The sequence below is a fragment of the Protopterus annectens genome, chromosome 7.part0 (assembly GCF_019279795.1).
Source record: "Protopterus annectens isolate FY-2018-M chromosome 7.part0, PAN1.0, whole genome shotgun sequence".
In the NCBI taxonomy this organism is placed as follows: domain Eukaryota; kingdom Metazoa; phylum Chordata; order Ceratodontiformes; family Protopteridae; genus Protopterus; species Protopterus annectens.
In genome coordinates, this window is record NC_056739.1 from 813,102,136 (window position 1) to 813,121,474 (window position 19,339).

Consider the following 19,339-nt stretch of genomic DNA (forward strand, 5'->3'; position numbering starts at 1 on the left):
GTCTTTTCTTTGCGTTTTTTTTTTTTTTTTTTTTTTTTTTTTTAGGTATTCCGGTAGTCTGATTGCTAACCAACGTCATTTCTGGATAGTTAAATTGTGAGCCAAAATATTTAGAAGCAAAAATATACCAACATTTAATAGTGCGTTGATTAAATCTAGCACAAAACCTACAGCAAGGTACGTTATGATCAGGGCCTAGGCAAGGAATACAGTACAAATGAAAATCCTTATGGAGGTACTTGCTTCCCACAAATAATGCAATTATTAACTTGTACTGACACTGGTAAAGAGCAAGAAAAAGTTTCCCTAGTGGGGTACTTGGCTTTTAGTTTAAGACTTCGGTTCTGAAACTCGAAAACGAAAATTTCACAGGTCGGCCGACCGGCACTTGCGAACTGCCGCTGCTTCGGGCACCGTGCGGCAAAAAAGACTGATGTAATGGCGTCGGCTGCATGTTTTATACCCCTGACGACCTGACATCATGGAAGAAGGGACAGCAACTGACGCAGGACCCAAGACTTTGTTAATCAGGCCGACAGAGCAACCTGCCAGCAGATTACCCAAATGTAATGACTGCAACAGTGAAACATGAACATCAGTGAGGTTGGCTTGTTCTTCAACGTGGCTGCTTTCTGAAGTAATCTTTACTAACATCAAGTGCCTATCACGTTTTATATTCTTCCACCTTGTTGTCGCACGTTTAGTTTACATAAACTGTTTCTTCCATTTAAATATGCAATTTCATTTGTCTCAAGTATGTATTCCTGGGCACAGAATGATAAATTGTGCTTATAGGTGAATGAATAAACAAATAAATAAATCAACAGTGTCCGTCACTTTGTTGCGGAGACACAAGCAGAGAGGAAGATGGACCAGCTTAGGTTGACAGCTATCACACAGAAGTTCCTCGGAAAAAGGGCTACAATTACACATTGGTTGTAAGAAAAAAATCGGCCACACCTTCAGTATATGCAAGTTGGCCTCCTCGGGTGGGGGGCAAATGCCCTGGAATGTATTCCCGAGCAACTGTCCTCTCCACCCAATCTGGGAAGCATCCATGGTCACTGTAGACTTGGGCAAAGAAAGAAGAAAAGGGCTAGCACAGTTGACTGCATCCACCTGGAAAGATAACAATAACTTGCGTTAGGCAAAGGTCATCTTTAATCGACGTAGGCTGAGACAGTGTTTATCATTATGTTCGTAGCATCTATTCTTGGTAGGGAAATAGGAGTATTGCCATTGACTCCAGAACTTGCAGAATCAATCCTGCTGATATTTTGGTATTACCAATTACTTTCTGAGCTACTGTTTGCACTCTGTAAAGGGACAGAGATGCTAGAATAGCCACAGTGTTGAACAATTGTTTCTATAAAAACTCTAAATGTGTAGGTCAGGGAGAATTAAGACTTGTTATTGCTGGATATCCCAAATTGTGGACAAGCCTACTGCACTTGATCTCAAATCTGCACTAGTAAAAGCTTGGTCAGAGCAGTAACGAGTCTGTTGTCCCAAAATGGAAATGCGCAGGATCTTTGCAAAGTTAAGTGAAAGGCCAATACTGTGATACATTTGGTGAACACCCTGGGGGCTGTGGTTTGGCCAAAAGGCTGGACTCTTAACTGGCAACAACTGGTTTCCAGCCTAAAAAACTAACTACTTCCTGGACTGTCTATTCATTGTATGTGATCGTACTAATCCTGAAGGTCACTTGATCTCATTCAGATGTCCTTCTCTGAAAGGGGAAATTGGACTGAAACAAGGCTAATTCGGACTTAATGTGCTGAAAAGAACTGTTCAACACACAGACTTAAAATCGGATCGATTTTATTTAGGAGCTATAAGAATCTCGAGTCAGTTACGGATTCTACTGGTCATGAGGGAACTTTCAGATGACTAAGCTGCTTCTTGGGTAACAGGGATGGAAGGGGAATAAAAAAAAGAATGATACAATCTCAGCAAGAGACTATGCAAGGAAGCGTCCATTATGATTAGCCATGCTTCCTGGTGTACAGCTAAGATATTCCAGACTATCTGCAGAGGAGGGCACCAAGGCCTCCTTTCAGGGGTGCTGACAGGGTCTGACAGAAGTAGCATCTCTAGACCATCTGAATTGCAGGAGTCCTCTGCCTCAGGGCAAACTACCTTCAGATTGTGTCCTGTAAGGGACCCTGAGACTTCCTGGAAGACATACCTAGACCTCCTGATTGATCTGATCAATGTTTTTTTTTCCCCAGTAAAGGGATGGAAACAGGGGTGCCCACAGCAGATAAGGTCTTTACATCCTTACATGTGGGGCCAAACCAAACAGAACTGTCAGTTAGCACGGAGGAAAGATGACAAAAGACAACACCAAAATCATGAAGGCTCATCCAGGCAGGTCTCCTAATGGAAATGCCTGAACCCATAACTCTAGAGATGCCTTCTGCAGAATGCAAAATAAACCTCATGGATGAATAGGATAGTAGAGACTACTGATGAGCATCAGCAATATTGGTTCTAGAAAGTGAATTAGATAGTCCTTTAATCAAATCCGTTTCTGGCCTCTTAAAAGATACTTGAGGAATGAATTGCTGTGTAGGTGGTACAACTGGGCAAGATCCAAAAATAGGTCCCAAGTACCATGTCCGAGAATAGTGACATAACCGGGACAACCCTCCCCCCACACATTACTCAGAATCAGAGCTTTGAAGGAAGGAAGGTAAAAGGTCAGGATTGAACCAAAACATTCTTTGATCTGATCCAGGCCCACTCCAATCGGATGGCATCATCTAAAAAAGGTATATTGTAAGAGTGAATGAAAACATCTTTCTTTTATCAGATTCTGAACCTCTCGGGGGGGAACGGGACCACTGGCCGGGTAGGAAAAGGGACAAATCAGATTTAGCAGAAACTCTCAGAAATCCATGAAGGTGGAATTGTTAAGATCCCCATCTGAATTTGATCTGCAGAAAATTTCATATCATCTTATCCACACCCTGAAAAAAATTGTGTGGGAAGGGAAAATTGGAAGGAAAGGAACTAATCACCAGAGGAACAATGCCCGTCTCAAGAGTTTGGATGTGAAATCTTTCAAATTCTGTGGAATAAAATTTGTCAGTCAGATCCGAAGGCTTTAGGATCCACTGAAGAAGCAACAGCAAACTGATCGGATCAAAGGAGGACTTTGGGCCCAAAGAAGCACTAGGGCTTTGGATTCTTTAAGTCTTTCCATTTTATTTCTCTGGAGTTAAAATTAGTCTGTCGGAGCCAGTGGCTTAGGATGCAAAGGAGGTTCTAAAGGCTTTGAATTAAAGAGACTGGATCTGAAATATTTCAAATTCTCTAGAATAAGACTTGTGCCTGTTGGATCCAAGACTTAGGATCCGATGTAGAAGTAACAACCAAAATGTGTCGGATCCAAGGAGAAATAAGAATCCAAAGAGGACCTTAGGAACTCTGGATTCAAAAAACTTCCTAGTTCCTCTGCAGTCAAACTGCTGTCCGTCAGATCCAAAAGCTTAGGATCCAAAGGAGGATGAAAATGCTTTGGATCCAGACAGCTTGGATGCAAAATCATCCCGTGTCTCCGTAGTAAGACTTATGTCTGTTAGATCCGAAGGCTTAGGATCTAATGCAGAAATAACAGCAGACCTTTTGATTCCAAGGAGAACTTAGGATCTGATAAGAGCCCTACGGAATTTTGGATTCGTAGTTATTGTCTGAAGATAAAAAATTGTCTGTTGGATCCAGAAAAAAACGTAGTATCTGAACTTGCGGGTCCAAGGATCCAAAAAAAAAAAAATGTATAATCTGACCTTGCGGGTCAGAGGAGCAATAAAGATCTGGAGATCTTAAAGATGTCAGATCTGAGGTGGCTGGATGCGAACTCCTGCAGTTCTTTTGTTTGAGTTCTCAAGAACAGTCTAGCTGGACATAGCTTCGGATGCTGTTTTTGTTTAGTCTTTTCGATTCTGAAGAAGCAGGGGCTAGAGAAGCTGAGAAACTAGACCCTTTGACAGGTCTTTAACATTTTGTATAGGCAGCTGAGCCCCAGCAATGGCTTTGGAGGGGGGGGGGGAACAATAGTAAAGCCTTTAAGATCAGCTTAGTCTTTCCTGTCCACAAAAACTCACTATGGTTATCCAAGTGCAACTAACTCTGGGCAAAACTGCAATTCAAATTGTAGCGTGCGACAGATCCCCCACCATGCCCCGCGATTCCCACTCTTCTTTTCTTGATATACTGGAAAATATTAGGGTTCAACCAAACACCCTAATAATGGGCGATTTCAACTACCCCACCATTAACTGGGAAAACAACTCCTGTACAAACACCTTCGCTCAACGCTTTCTGGAATTCATAAATTCCAATGCCCTGGATCAACTTATCCACACCCCCACCAGGGGCAACAATATCCTAGACCTAGTCATTACCAACATGAGTGACCAGTGTTCCACACCTGAAGTCAACTCCTCATTCAGTCAAATCCGACCATAAGCTAATCACCCTAGATATCCACATCCTGCCTCCACCCCCCATTACGGAAACCTCGGTAAAAAATTTCTCCAAAGCCAACTTCATGCTTCTTAAGACAGAAGTGGCGAAATTCATGACACCCGTGCAGATGAACAATACAGTTACGACTGCTGAATCCTACACAAATGCACTCTATAAGCACCTACAAGAGTGCATGGATCGTGCTATCCCAAACAGAACCAAGATGCTATCCTCCAAAAAAAGGAAGCCAATCTGGTGGTCCCCTCCCATAAACAACTCTACAACAGAAGGAAGAAACTGTTGCAAGAGAGTAAAATCCCATGAGTGGAGGCGCTCCCTAGTCAGCCTCAGTAAGAAGCGAAGATCCCTTACAGGATCCTCCAAAGCTAGCTATGAAAACAAAATCACCATTGATTCTAGGGACAACCACAAAGCATTCTATAGTTATGTCAAGAATTTCAATGGCAACACCCAGATCTGCTCAGCGTTACAGCACAATGGCATGAAAATTACAGAACCAACTGATATTGCCAACATCCTGGCAGATAGGTTCAGTGCTAATTTTACCCCCTCTCCCCCCCTAAAGGGCCCATATCTATACAAGAAGAATGCAGAGTCCCTGTAATCACAACTACGCAGGTAAAAGCTGCACTCTCTAAAGCCAAAAATACAGCATCCATGGGACTGGACAACATCCCAGGCTGTGTTTTACACAAACTTCAGAACGAACTGACTCCCCACTTAAGCACCATGTTCAATCATGGCCTCACGACAGGCTTTGTGCCTACGGAATGGGGCACAGCAACAGTTATCCCACTCCACAAAGGGGGAGCCACCACTGATCCCAGGAACTATCACCCTATTGGCATGACGAACCTGGTCTATAAGGCCATGGAACTCATAACCAAAGCCATTGGTAACCTCCAAACTCTGGATCCCCACCCAGTTCGGGTTTGTGACAGCCAGATCATGCCTCCTGAACCTGATCGACGACTTTGAGGCAGTCACCAAAGCCGTAGACGAGGGTAAGGTGGTACACACAGCCCATCTTAACCTCGCCAAGGCTTTCGACACCATCCCCCACTCTGGAATTAAAGCTAAACTCTAAACTAGGTATGAATCCCTACATCACAAGATGGGTTGCCAACTGGCTCTCTGACAGAACCCACACTAAGAGTTGCGGACTTCAAATCTGACTTCAAACCAGTGACAAGTGGAGTACCACAGGGTTCAGTCCTGGGACCTCTCCAGTTTGGCATCTACTTCTCTCAAGTACAGGCCAACACAGAACAACTTTGGCCAACGAAGTTCGCACAGAACTACAAACTAGGAGCCACAGTCAAGTCCCCAAATGATGTGGACATCCTACAGAAGGGCCTCACTGAGACAGACGCCTGGTGTCAAAGCTATGGCCTCAAGCTCAATGCCAAAAAAAGTACAGTTGTGTACACTTACTATAACTGTAGATGTTAGAGTGTATTCATGGTTGCAGTCATTACATTTGGGTTATCTGCTTGCAAGTAGCCCTCAGTCTGCCATGACGTCAGGTCATCAGGGGTATAAAACAAGCAACCAACGCCATTACATCAGTTGATTAAGAGCCACACTGGATACTACCTTGGGCATGAAGGATGGATTGGTTCTGAGGGACACCCTGTCCGCATGAAAGATGATGAAAGGCTACACTGCCATAAGGGCCTGTAATTCAGATACCCTTCTAGCTGAAGTGATTGCTAAAAGGAAAGCTGTTTCCCAAGAAAGAAATTTTAAGTCTGCAGTAGCAGCTGGCTCGAAAGGAGGTAGAGTGAGTTTCTCCAAGACAAAGTTAAGGTCCCAGGCTAGGGTTGGAACTCTCCTGGGTGGTCTCAAAATTTTAGCCCCTCTGAGGAATTGCTTGAGCAGTGGATGAGAGAAGAGGGGAGGTTCTGTGTTATAATGAGCTGAAATGGCTGAGGCGTGGATTTTAATGGTGAAAAAAGACAGGCCCTTGTGAAGCATCTCTGTTAAGTATTGTAAAATCTCAGGTAAATTGGGTGCTGCTGTGCTCATCCCTGGAGACTGGTTCCAGGCACAGAATCTTTTCCATTATTCAGCATAAGATTTTCTAGTACTAGGCCTCCTTGCCTCAAATGATATCCATCACCGGTTTGCTGAGGGATGGTAAAGGAGAGATCAAGTAATTAGCCCGGCTGCAAGGTTCATTGTTAGAAGCTGAGGGTGCAGAATCTGGTTCTCCTGTTGAGACAGCAGGGAAGGAGTCTGAGGCAGGTGCCATGGAGATAACCGTGACACACTGTGCAAGAGGGGGTACCAGTGATGGCGCGGCCAGTCTGGAGCAATCAAAATCATCCTTTGTTTGTCCCGTTTTATTTTTAGTAGTACTTTGGAGAGCAGAGGCAGAGGGGGGAAGGCATAGACTGATAGGTTTTTCCAGCTGAAGGACAGAGCATCCACTTTTCAGGCTGGTTTGTGGGGAGTCCTTGTGCAAAATTTGTCCAACCGGTAGTTCTGGGGGGAGGCAAACAGGTCTATATCTGGGCTCCCCTATTTGCTTGTCAACATGTTGAAAATTCTTGGTTCCAGTTTCCACTCGTGTGGGTCCATGAGGTTTCTGCTTAGTCTGTCTAAGGAGTAGAATTTTTTAGCAGTAGAAGCCTTAATGCCCTTGGGCCCCTGTGAAATAGTCTCTGGATCTGCAATAGGATTTTTAAAAAGGAACTTGTGGGACTCAGGGACCCTGTAGTATCTGTCAGGTTTTCTGGGAGCAGGAGGCAGGGAATCAGGGACCAAACTAGATTCCGAAAAAGCATCATCAACAATGTCTAGTACAGGAGGAATAGCTAAAGGCCTATGCTGAGGTAGGAGAAGGAAATCCCTAAGCCTCTTCTTTGAATCAGAAATATCCTGGCTTTCCTAGTGGAAATGCTCCAGTATGCAAGGTTTCCCCAAAAGAAAAATCCTCAGGAGGGGGAATCAGAGGGAATGGAGTCCTCTGCATCAGAATCCTCATAAGTAGATAAGGGCAAATCCAGATCAGAATTATCAGTAAAAACAGAATCCTGATGAGAAGATCCAAAATCAACTTCTGTCCTAGGCCTCTTAGAAGGCGGGGGGGGGGGGGGGTTGGCTACCCCTGATTAGAGAGTTATTAGATCTTCAGCCATTCTTATAATTTGTTTTTTAGGCATAGAGACCTGGGCATCGTTTTTTTAGGCATGGATCGAGATTAAGGCTTAAGTAGAGAAGGAGGCGTCTGTTTAATATGCAAGTCCGTAGGCACGAATACACCCTCAGAAGCCGGTGCCTGCACAGTGGCTCCAGACCCATCCAAGGTAGACACATCTGCGGGTACCATAGCTGAAGCATCTCGCGGCATACCGGACTCCGAATGGGTCTCGGTAGAGGCCTGCGAATCAGAAGTAGCAGGTATCAGGGGCTGTGAAAGCGCCTCACTGAGTACCGGCGAACTGGCTTAGGAAAAGCGTCGTCGGCAGTTCTGGACCTCGACGGCCTGCCTGTCTTTATCTTTACGTTTTTTTGGAATCCTGGTAGTCGGATGGCTAACGGGCAACATTTCTGGATAATTAAACCGAGAACCAAAAAATTTAGAGGCAAAAATATACCGACGACGGATAGTGTGCTGATTAAATAAAGCACAAAACTGACAGCAAGGTACGTCGTGGTCAGGACCTAGGCAAGGAATACAGTATCAATGAAAATCTTTACGATGTATTTGCTTTCCACAAGTAATGCAATTATTAACTTTTACTGACATCAGTAAGGAGCAAGAAAGTTTCCCCAATGGGGTAACTTGGCTTTAGTTGAAGACTTCGGTTCTGAAACTTGAAAACAATAATTTCAGGAGCCGGCCGACCAGCACTTGCTAACTGCTTCTGCTTCGGGCACCGCACGGCAAGAAAGACTGATGTAATGGTTTTATACCCCTGATGTCATGGAAGAAGGGACAGCAACCGATGCAGGACCCAAGACTTTGTTAAATCAGGCCAACTGAGGGCTACCTGCAAGCTGATAACCCAATAGCGACTGCAACAGTGAAACACAAAGAACATGTCACATCCCCTTTGGTAAAAACTCTGTACCCATGAACTACCACATAGGCAGCAGTCTACTTAATGCCGAATGTGTGATAAGAGACCTTGGGACCCAGGTAGACAGCAGTCTCCCCTTTGACAATCTCATCACCACAGTAGTCAGGAAATCCTTCTACATGGCACACCTCATCACAAAAGGGATCTCATCCAGGAAAAAAAAAAAAAAGTTATTGTTCCCCTCTACTCGACACTCATTAGACCCATTATAGAGTAAAACACCCCTTTTGGAATGTACCTCAAGACATCTGCAGCAGCTGGAAAAGCCACAGAAGTACCTCACAAAGAGTATTACTGGCCTCAAACAGATGCCCTACACTGACCGTCTAAGAAAAACTCCAACTTTACGCCGTAGCATATCTCCTACTCAGAGGTGATCTCTGCCTAACATACAAAGCTATGTCAAACCCAGAGCTGTTGGACATGCTACACCTAAAGAAATCCCAATCCCTCTGAGCTACATGCTCTAGGGGCCTAAACCTTGTCACCACAATAAACAGGACATGTTGGGAGGGATAGATTCCTGTCCCAGAGACTTCCCATACTCTTGAACAAGCTACCAATCTATGTCAAGCAAAGTTCCTCATTAGCACTCTTCAAGAAAAATCTTGATGAGTGGATGGGAAATCGGAAATACACTTCTGTGGCTCTGCTCGACAGGGGCACAGGAAAATAACTTTCTTGGGTGGTGTAAGCCAGAGAGCCTTGTTGGCTAGGCTTACTTAGGCCCTTGGGCCGATAGCCTAGTACCTACCTATGAACCTATAAAAAACTGCAGTCCTAAACAATATAAACCAATGGAATTTAAACTACTACAACAAATCTTGTATATAAAAGAAATGCTGATAGGAATACAATACTGACCCCAAAACAGAAAAATAAAGGTGCAAAATAAACTGTCACAATAATGGCGAAAAATGGCTAGTAAAAGACAGAGACAAAGGTAAGGAGATTTTTCCTAGAAGTAAAGAAGAAAGCCAATAAACTTGACTTTGGGTCAAAATTGAAGAAATAGTAATTTTGTTACAGTTAGAAAGAAAAAAATAAGAAAGAACTTAGCTTTCACAGAAAACCCAAGAGCTGAAGGTGACCATGCCTGAACTCTAAAGTGGCAAACGAAATCTGAGGGATGTCAGGTGATGCATTATGGGTAGGGAAGGAGCTTGAGTGTTTGTGGGTGGCCACAAGCTAGAATAATGGCAGAGTTGGATCAGACCATCGGACCCGAACCCATACGTTGAGGAAAAATGAACTCTGATGTCAGACCATATTTTCTTGCAAAATTTATATTCTATATCACCACCATACTTTCAGGAATTTTTTGCAGTGCAAACACCAATTGATCAGCAATTACTACTCTTTAATTTTCCTACCTTTCATATTTATAAATGAGACTCTAGCCTTTTTTCACCTATAACCTAGTAATGTAGCAGAAAAGACACAGTACCACTGTAAAAATACACTACAATAGAACTAAATGAAACCTGTGCACTGCCATAACAATACAGCTGTAAGAACAGATTCTTCCTCCATAGAGAGCAGTGTCAGACCTAAACAGCAAGTTAAAATCTACACTGCCAAATACGCACACATATCCCATACTGATCTGCAGCAACCAACATCCCCAAATCATCAGTAAAATATGCAACCAGACCAGAAGCTTACAATAAAAAGGAGATGATGAAAACTGGAGATAATTATGTCAGAGATCGGGGATGCCAAGTAAGAACAAAAGTTCAAACCTGTTTGCACTCCACAGCAGTAGGCCAGAGTCCCAAGAAAATCCACTGGGCAGTACTCCCCATAGGAACAAAATCTTATTAATAGTAGCCTCAAAACCTGGAGCTGGTACACAAATCCACATCAAAAGATGTTTACAGTGGACAAAGCTGCTGTATGCAAATATCCAGTGCTGCATTTCAGGGGGGAAGTTAACTGCCCTAGCAAAAAAAAAAAAAAAAAAAAATTAACCACCTGAGGCATAAAAGGATTACTAGTCAAGTATACCCTGTCCTTACGAAATTTCAAAAAACAGGAGGAAAAGCCATAAGGGCTTGAAGTTCAGACATCCATCTGGCAAAAGTAACACCTAATAAGAGAGACAGTATTCTAATAATGTTGTAAGGAAACTGAAGCAGCAGGCTAAAAAGGGAGCCTGCGTCAACTTCTCCAAAACAAAATTAAGTTCCCAGGGAGAAGGAACTGGCTTCCTGGGAGGTCTAATGTGGAGGACCTCTAAGAAATTGTTTAGCCTCAAATCAAGAAGCTAAGAGAAGATAAAGGCAGACAAGCAGAGAAAGCGGATAAGTGGGCCTTAATAGAAGAACAGGCCAAATCAGCATCAAGCAACTCGCAAGAGAGAACCAAAGGAACACCCACAGTGTGGATCCAGGTTACAAGAAAAAATACCAAATAGAAACCTCTTCCATTTGGATAAGTAGGATTTCGTGGCAGTAGGTTTCCTGACCACATGCAGGACCTTCAGCACATCTTTCAAAATAAAATAAAAAAAAAAAAAAAAGGTGTCTACAGGGAATCAAAATCAAAATACTATCACCCACCGTATCAGGTGAAGAGTGGACAGGTGGGGATGGATGAGAGATCACTCGTCTTGTGTGACTAGATCCACCCTGGGAGGCAACTTGCGATTGCCCTTGGCTAAATGCATAAGAGGGAGCCATTGCTGTCTTGCTAAAAAGGGAGTCAACCAACAAGACTTTGGGAGCGCCCTGTTGAATTTTGAACAGGACTTTCAGAATGAGAGGATGGGGAGGGAATGCATAAAGAAACAACCCCCTTCAAGAAAGAGAGGGCATCCGTCTACCACACCAAAGGACCTGGGACTCTGGCACAAAATAGAGGAAGCAAAAGATCTGCAAAGTACCCCACTAATGGACAATGGCTAGAAACACAGCCCTGTGAAACATCCATTCCTGGGATTTAAGTTAAGGACCTGCTCAGAATGTCTGCCACTATGTTCTGACATGAAGGGATGTAAACTGCCTGAAGAGTCACCTGATAACTGACAGCAAGATTTCATACCAGGACTGCCAAACAACAAAGAAGGTAAGATTTTGTTTCTCCACGTTTTGTTTATATACCACATCACTGCGGTACTGTATGTGAATACCTTGAGAGGCCCTGGAGAGAAAAGAGGATGAAAAGCCTGAAGAGCCAGCATAAGAGCTACCCTCTGATACAGACGTGCGCCTTTTGCTGAAGAGATCACCACACCTCTTGTACCTTTAGGGAGCCAAAAGCTGCTCCCCATCCCACATCTGAAGCATCTGTGAACAGGGAAGAGGGGGATGAAAAGGGAGTCCTGGATTTAGAGACAACTGCTGAATCCACCAGAAGTTCTGACTTGAGACAAGGAAGAACAGGAAAGTACAGTTTTGTACCTACCATAAATGTAGATGTTAGAGTGTTCACCCTGCTGCAGTCATCACACTTGGGTTATCCTGTCGCCAGGCGGTCCCGCAGTCGGCCGGAATTCCAAAGTCTTGGTCCGGCGTCGGTTGCTGTCGCCTCTTCCCTGACATCAGTGCGCCAGGGGTATATATAATGCAACCGATGCAATTTTCTTCAGTTTTTCTTGCCCCAGATGTCAGGTGCCCCCAAAAAGGTGGTCATAAATTAGTACCAAAAGTAATAACCACAGCACAAACACAAAATCCTTCAGCTATAAGCACATACATCAGTAAGGCATAGAAGAGATTTAGCCAGTAGATCAGAGGGGATGGAGGGGGGGTAACCTGGACTGCAGCAGGGTGAACACTCGAACATCTACATTTATGGTAGGTACAAAACTATTATGTTCATCGTGTTACCCTGCTGCAGTCATCACACTTGGGTTGAATCCCATAGCTAAGGTTGAATCCCAAAGCTAAGGTAGGGGGGAGGTATCAGAGGGTTAGTGGAGGCTATAAGGCCCTGCAGAACTGCAGTGGCGAGGCCCGCCCTGGACTTTGAGTAAAGGGGTAAGTGATAGTGTTTGGTAAAGGTGTGTACTGAACTCCAAGTTGCAGCTTCTAAACTTTCCTTGGTTGGAACCCCCCTGAGAAAGGCTGTAGAGGTAGCTGTTGCCCTGGTAGAGTGGGATCTAAATGGTAGCAGGAACTGGTTTCCCATGATGGGTATAGCAGAAACGTATGCAATGACCTATTCATTTAGAAATTGTTTGCTTTGATATAGCCTTCCCTTGAGAAGCTGTAGCATACGATACAAAGAGCTGGTCAGATTTTCTGAAAGCCTTAGTTTTGTCCAAATAGTAACAAAGCTGCCTGTGAATGTCCAAGGAATGCAGGAGTCTCTCACCTTTGTTCTGTGGATTGGGGAAGAAGGTGGGGAAGTGGATGGTTTGATTTAAAGCTACACTGGAAACCACCTTAGGCATAAAGGAAGGATTAGTTCGCAGAGAAACTATGTCTTGATGAAAAGTTCCACTGCCATTAGTGCCTGTAGCTCTGAGACTCTTCTAGCTGAAGTTATTGCTAGGAGCAGGGCAGTCTTCCATGATACGAACTGTAGATCTGCAGAGAAAGCTGGTTCAAAGGGAGGTAGCGTTGGTGAAGGAGCTCTCCTGGGTGGTTTAATGTTTTTTGCCCCTCTGAGTAACTGCCTTAGAAGAGGATGTGAAAATAAAGGTGGATCCGTTTTGTAGTGAGCTGAAATAGCTGAAGCATGGATTTTAATTGAGGAAAAGGAAAGTCCTTTGTGCAACATCTCAGCTAAATACTGTAGAATGTGGGGCATGTGAGGCTGAAATGTGTCTTGGCCTTTAGCTTGGTTCCAGGCACAAAACCTTTTCCATTTGTCCGAATAAGCGTTCCTGGTGCTTGGCCTCCTGGCTTCCAGAATAACATCCAGAACTGCTTGGGAAAGAGGTGCTGGTTGGATGTTTAGATGATTTGCCATGCAGCCAGATTTAAAGTTTTGAGCTGGCTGTGAAGAATCTGATTGTTTTGTTGTGTGAGCAAATGGGGGATTTGAGGCAATATCCATGGTGGGCTGTGGGCCATATTTTTCAATAGCGGATACCAGTGCTGGTGTGGCCAGTCTGGGGCTATAAGAATCAGTCGTGGTCTCTCCTTTTTGACTTTCTAAAGAACCTTTGTGAGGAGAGGCAATGGAGGGAAGGCATATACTGTCAGGTTTTTCCAACTTAAAGAAAGAGCGCCCACTTTCCAAGCTTGATGGTGAAATGTCCTTGTACAAAATTTTGTCACTTGATAGTTTTGAGGACTGGCAAACAGGTCTATGTCTGGAAGGCCCCATTTTTGAGTTATCATTGCAAGTATTTGTGGATCTAGTTTCCACTCGTGGGGATCCTTGATGTTTCTACTGAGGTCATCTGCCAATGTGTTCTTCTGTCCTGGCAGGAATTGAGCTTGTAACTGGACGTGGTAGGCCAGAGCTGTGTTCCATAAGGTCATTGCTTGCCTGCATAGAGGGTAAGAATGTGTACCCCTTGTTTATGTACCACATTACTGTGGTGTTTTCCGTCTTTATTGCAAGTTGTCCTGGATGTAATAGATCCTTGAAGGCTGTCAGAGCTTTCTGTACAGCTAGCACCTCTTTTTGATTTATGTGCAGATTTCTTTCATCTGCAGTCCATAGGCCTTGAATGCATTGTCCTGCCATGTGTGCCCCCCAGGCGTAGTCTGAAGCATCTGTTGTGATAGTTTGCCTGGCTGGGGGGTAAGGTGAAAGGCTGACCCTTGAGGTGACATGCCTGTGACCACCATAGAAATTCCTGTTGTAGGCAGGGAATGAGAGATATTGTGTCCAAGCTGTAGCTGTGTTGAGACCATACACTTTTTAGGTACCACCGGAATTTCCTCATATGCAGCTTTGCAAATGGTATTAGTATGCAATATGTCATGAAGCCCAAAGCCTGCAGAATTTTTCTTGCAGTTAATTGGGTCTTTGTTGCCACTGTCTTGAAATATTGAGTCAGATGTAGTTGCTGGTCTGGTGTAGGATAAGCTTTATGGGCCGTTGTATTCAAGCTGGCACACAGGAATGTCATTTTTTGTGAGGGTATTAGTTTTGACTTCTTTTCGTTTACTGTGTACCCCAGGCAGTTTAGTAGATGCTTTACAAAGGCCAGATGATGTAAGAGAATGTCTTTGCTTTCTGCTTGGATGAGGCAGTCATCCAGGTATGGATATATTTGGATTCCTCTGTCTGCAGTATGCAATTACTGGTGCCAGGCATTTTGTGAAAACTCTGGGTGCAGTACATAAGCCAAAAGGGCAGTGCAGAGAATTGGTAACGGGTGGAACCTGCAATGAAACGGAGGTATCTTCTGAAACTTTGTCCGATAGGGACATGCAGGTATGCCTCCTTGAGGTCCAACGTTACTAGCCATGCTTCCTTGCCCAACATGGGAAGTAGCTGCTGTAGAGTTAGCATCATGAATTTGGGTACTTGTGTTTAGAATTGAAAGGTCCAGAATTGGTCTCCAGGCATTCTCCTTTCTGGGCACTAGAAAAAGTCTTGAATAAAATCCTTGGCCTTACTCTCGAGTAGGTACCAGTTGAATGGCTCTCATGTCCATGAGAGCTGTAATTTGTTTTTGTGCCTCTGCCCATTGATTTTGTGGCAGGTTTGGCATTCTTCTTTTCATTGGCAAGGTGTGAAAGTGGAATATGTATCCTCGTAAAATTATGTCTAGGACCCATTTGGCCTTTGTGACAATGTGCCAGTTTTCCCCCCAAGGGGGCTGCCAAGAGAGTATTGCTTGGCCAGATGAGGTGCAAGTCATTGAGTTTGCCTTCTGGTGGTTTGAGACCTGTCTTCTCCTCCCTTCTGTGTTGTAGAGTCCCACTGGCGAGGTTTATACTGGGCTTGTGGCTGTCCTCTGCCCCTTGGGCGTCTCTATTTACCCCTCTGTGGTCTGTCAGTGGCTGGAAAGGACCAGATTTTTGTTGGCCAGTTTATGCTGAAGCGAGGGGGTTGTACTTGTAGGAAATCTTTGACTGTCTGCATAGATTTTGCCTTATCTTCCATTTTCTTTAAAACTACTTCTGCTTTAACTCCAAAAAGAACATCCTGCTGTAAGGGAGCATCTAGTAGTTTTGCTTTAACATGATCAGGCAGAGTTTGTTCCTTTAACCAAGCATGCTTGCGTATAACAGACCCAGTGACAGCTGCTCTGCAGGAGGCCTCCAAAGAATCAAACCCACATTGTAAGGTATGTTTGCCCACCTGCTCAGTGGCGTGCAACAGATACTGTACTTCTCTCAATTCAGATTGTTGAGGGAGAGAGGTTATTCTTTGCTTTAACTGAGAGATTAGAAATTGCTGATACTTAATCATGTGAAATTGACAATTCAGTGCCCTCATAGCTAGAGTGGCTGAGGTGTAAACCTTTTTCCCCCCACCTGTCCAGTGCTCTGGAATCCCTCTCAGAAGGTACTGGGTTTTTAGCCATAGAAGCCTTAGCCCACTTGGGACCCTGTGAGATAGTCTCTGGGTCAGCTGGGTCAGCTGCAGGGCTTTTGTAAAGAAATTTGTGGGAATCAGGCACTCTACAGTATCTGTCAGGCTTAGCCGGAGCAGGAGGTACAGAGTCTGGGTTGAAACTGGATTCTAAATAGACAACATCCACAATGTCCAAAACTGGTGGGATGGCAAGTGGTCTGTGTTGGGGGAGTAAAAGAAACTGAGCCTTTTCTTTGAATCAGAGTAGTCCTGACCTTCCCAGTGAAAATGTTCCCTCAGTGTGTAAAGTTTCCCCAAAGGAGTAGTCTTCAGGAGGAGAAGCTGAGGGAATAGAGTCCTCAGCATCAGAATCTTCATAAGGAGAGAAGGAGTAGTCTTGGTCCTCAGAGGAGTCTGAAGAAATGGACATTTGCTCAGAGGATGCATAATCTTCCTCCTGTCTAGGCCTTTTGTCAGGAGGGGGCTGGGAACCCCTGATTAAAGAAATCAAATCTTCAGCCATTTTGAGCATCTGTTTCTTAGGCATGGGGCCTTGAACAGGAGACTGAAGTGCAGTCCATTTAGATTTAGAAGGAGTCTTCGACTTAGAAAACGTTTTAATGGTGAGAGTCGTCGGTCTGAAAACGCCTTCAGAAACCGATGGCGTTTCTGTAGCACCAACGTCTTTTGTAGCAAAGTCGTCGGAAGGGCCTGAAGTAAAAGGCTGTGTCGGCCTGGTACATTCCGTCAAAGTTTCCGTAGCAGTCTCAGGTTCCAGATCTGCGGTAGTCAGGGGCTGCGTCGGAGCCTCACTGAGGACCGGATCAGCCGAGGCCTCGGAATCCGGCTTAGGCCTGGGCTGTCTGTCCTTATCCCTGCGTTTTTTGTGCACGCCGGTAGTCGGTTGCTCTGACGGCATGGTGTAGTTACATTTCCTACCGAAGTAGTGTCATGCAAAAATCAAAGCATCTTTTAATAGTACGCTTATTAAACCTAGCACAAAACCGACAAGTAGTGACGTTGTGGTCTGGGCCTAGGCAAGGTATGCAATAAGAATGAAAATCCTTATGAGGTATTTGCTTCCCACAAGAATACAATTGTTAACTTTTTCTGACATCGGTCTGAGGCAAGAAAAGTTTCCCCAACGGGGTACTTAGAAGACTTCGGTCTGAAATTCGAATATCTCAGGAGGCGGCTGACCGGCACTTGCGAACTGCTTCTGCTTCGGGCACCACGCGGTAAGAAAGACTGAAGATATATACCCCTGGCGCACTGACGTCAGGGAAGAGGCGACAGCAACCGACACCGGACCAAGACTTTGGAATTCCGGCCGACTGCGGGACCGCCTGACGACAGGATAACCCAAGTGTGATGACTGCAGCAGGGTAACACGATGAACATCTACAAAGTCTAGAGGATGTGCTTGTTGAAGTCACACTGACTTCAGAAACCACTAGAACTTCTTCAATTGACGTTTGGTCGGAGGGAGCATTGGAATGGTGGATGCCATAGCTCTCAGAAACTCCACAGCTATAATTGAGGCCAGAGGAAGACGACTTTGAAAAGGAGGAAATGAGAGTAAGATCTTTGGCGGAGGCAGGGATGCCAGCACAAGCACTGTCTAAATCCTGCAACCCAGAAAGACCTGATCCTGAGTCATCATCAGGGAAAACTTTTGACATTTATTGTGAACCCTAGACTCTGAAGAAGGAAAATGGCAAAATGAAGATTTTTGTAACAGCACCCTTGGAGAAGAAGCCTGAATCAGATCGTCTAAGAAAGAAAATATTTGGATCTCTTGAAGCCTGAAAAAAGGGATCACAGGAGCAAGGCATTTGGTGAATACCCTTGGGGCAGTAGAAAGGCCAAACGGCAAAGCAGAATACTGAAAACATCAGGAAGAAACAGAGAAATACAAAAAGTACAGTTTTGTACCTACCATAAATGTAGATGTCCGAGAGACATGCAACTGCAGTCATAACATGTGGGTTGTCCTGCCTCAGGCAGCCCTCGGTCGGCCGGATTCCAAAGTCTGGGTCCGACGTCGGCTGATGTCGCATTTCTCTCCGACGTCAGAGCGGCTGGAGTATACAAGCATCAGCAGACGCCATTTTCTTCAGTGTTTCTTGCCCCAGATGCCAGGTGCCCTCCAAGGAAGGCTGTAATCAAATTGGAAGACAAACAGGATTCCAAACAAATACATGAGCAATAAAACAAATACACCATAACAGATATCCCCAGCTAAGAGAGAGGGGGATAGGAGTGGTCTGGGCCCAGGCAAGGGAGGCAGTAAGAGTGGAAATCCTTATGAGCTATTTGTTTACCACAAAAAAGACAATTGTTAACTTTTTCAGTAATTTCTGACATCGGCTGAGGCAAGAAAAGGTCCCCAACGGGGTACTTAGCTTTTTTGATGACTTCGGTATCGTAGAATACAGGAGCTGACCGACCGGCACTTGCGAACTGCTTCTGCTTCGGGCACCGCGCGGCAAGAAAGACTGGAGAAAATGGCGTCGGCTGATGCTTATATACTCCAGCCACTCTGACGTCGGAGAGAAATGTGACATCAGCCGACGTCGGACCCAGACTTTGGAATCCGGCCGACCGAGGGCTGCCTGAGGCAGGACAACCCACATGTTATGACTGCAGTTGCATTCTTGAAGGACATCTTTCTGAAAAGAGGATGGAACAGAATATGGAGATAAGCATCCATGAGATCCACAGACACAATATAGGCCCGAGGAAACAGTCAACTACAGACCTTTTAGAATGTGCTTTGACTGGTTTGATCAAGGTTAAATTATTCTCATCAAAAATGAATGAGATGCAGTCTTTCAGCCACTTGGAGTCATTTTGCTGACTGTTTTGCCCAACTTTCACGAGAGAAAAAAATTGACTGGATTGTCTTAGGTCCTGCAAAGATAGACCTGTAGTTGTCTATGGATGTCCAAAAGGTGTGAGGTGCTCCCTTCTTTATTAGGGCGGTTAGGAAAGAAAGCTTGTAAATCAATGGTTTGGGGTTCATGTTTGTCTGTGATACAACCTTGGTAAGAAGTAAGGGTTAGTTCGCAAAGATACCCTATCCTTGGGGAAAACAATGTAAGAAGGTTCGGATGATGAAGCCTGGATCTCTGAAATCCTTCTGGCACAGAACATGGCTATCAAAACTAGCGTCTTCCAGGATACAAATTTTAGGTCGCAATCCGTAGAGTTCAAAGGGAGAATGTGTCACTGCCTGAAGAACTAGGTTCAAGTCCCAAGGAGGTGTCATGTCCTTGGAGTGGAGTCTTTAGCAGAAGAGTGCCTCTTGGAAACTATTTATTAAG

The 19,339-nt window shown here is 44.6% G+C and overlaps 1 long non-coding RNA gene across 1 annotated transcript in view; it reads right to left on the bottom strand.

The window, feature by feature from the left end:
- LOC122806707 overlaps window positions 1-19,339 on the bottom strand; it is a 614,103-nt gene that overhangs the window by 117,971 nt on the left and 476,793 nt on the right. The gene's annotated exons all lie outside the window — the stretch shown is intronic.